The 833-nt window shown below is 34.5% G+C and overlaps 1 protein-coding gene across 1 annotated transcript in view; it reads right to left on the bottom strand.

The window, feature by feature from the left end:
• Positions 1 to 833, bottom strand: part of LOC106870236 (palmitoyltransferase ZDHHC17) — a 15,017-nt gene that overhangs the window by 13,709 nt on the left and 475 nt on the right. The window lies entirely within an intron of this gene.

The following is an 833-nucleotide window of genomic DNA, read 5'->3' as shown; positions in this document are numbered from 1 at the left end:
TAAGTATTTCGTCCAGCAAGTTAACAATTCTGCCAACTTGCCGCCTTGTATAATAATAATAATAATAATAATAATAATCCTTTCTACTAAAGGTGCAAGGCCTGAAAATTTGGGGGAAGGGGGGCAAGTCAATTACATAGACCCCAGTACTCAACTGGTACTTAATTTATCGACCCTGAATGGATGAAAGGTAAAGTCATTCATTAGTTTCATTTCAGACAGGAGTCAGCAATGGGGTCAAAATTGGCCCCAGGGATAGAAGTGTCTTTGTGCCTATCGAAAGAACTGATTGACACCAGAAACACTGATGTGCATTGAGGGAGCTGCTTTCAGGATGTTTTTGTTTTTTTTAACTTCCTTGCATTCCTTCGTGAAAGTTCATTGCAAGAATCTGTCTCACAGATACATTTTTAATTATGAATCATAGTCTACTTATGTTTGTCTGTTTCATCTTTTCGATCTTAGTCAGCGTTTCTGAAAACAGCAAATTTTTGCTTCTCTTTACCAGCATTATACTGTCAAGTGTTGAACTATGAGTTGCATATAATATACATATGTGTGTGTGTGTGTGTATGCAAGAGTGCATGTATGTGTGTGTATGTATGTGCATTTATATGTTTGTATGTGCGTGTGCTTATGTGTTTTTATATATTTATGTGTGTACTTATATATTCATATTACCACACAGCCACTCCTGCGCCTAAAGATATATATATATATATATATAATTTATATAAGGGCATTACTATATAGTAATGCCTCACGCTTATATCCTTATATTATATTATATATATATATACACACACACACACACACATTTGTGTATGTGTGTA

This window comes from Octopus bimaculoides, unplaced genomic scaffold (genome assembly GCF_001194135.2).
Source record: "Octopus bimaculoides isolate UCB-OBI-ISO-001 unplaced genomic scaffold, ASM119413v2 Scaffold_18307, whole genome shotgun sequence".
Classification (NCBI taxonomy): Eukaryota; Metazoa; Mollusca; class Cephalopoda; order Octopoda; family Octopodidae; genus Octopus; species Octopus bimaculoides.
This window is presented reverse-complemented; position numbering and strand designations above follow the sequence as displayed.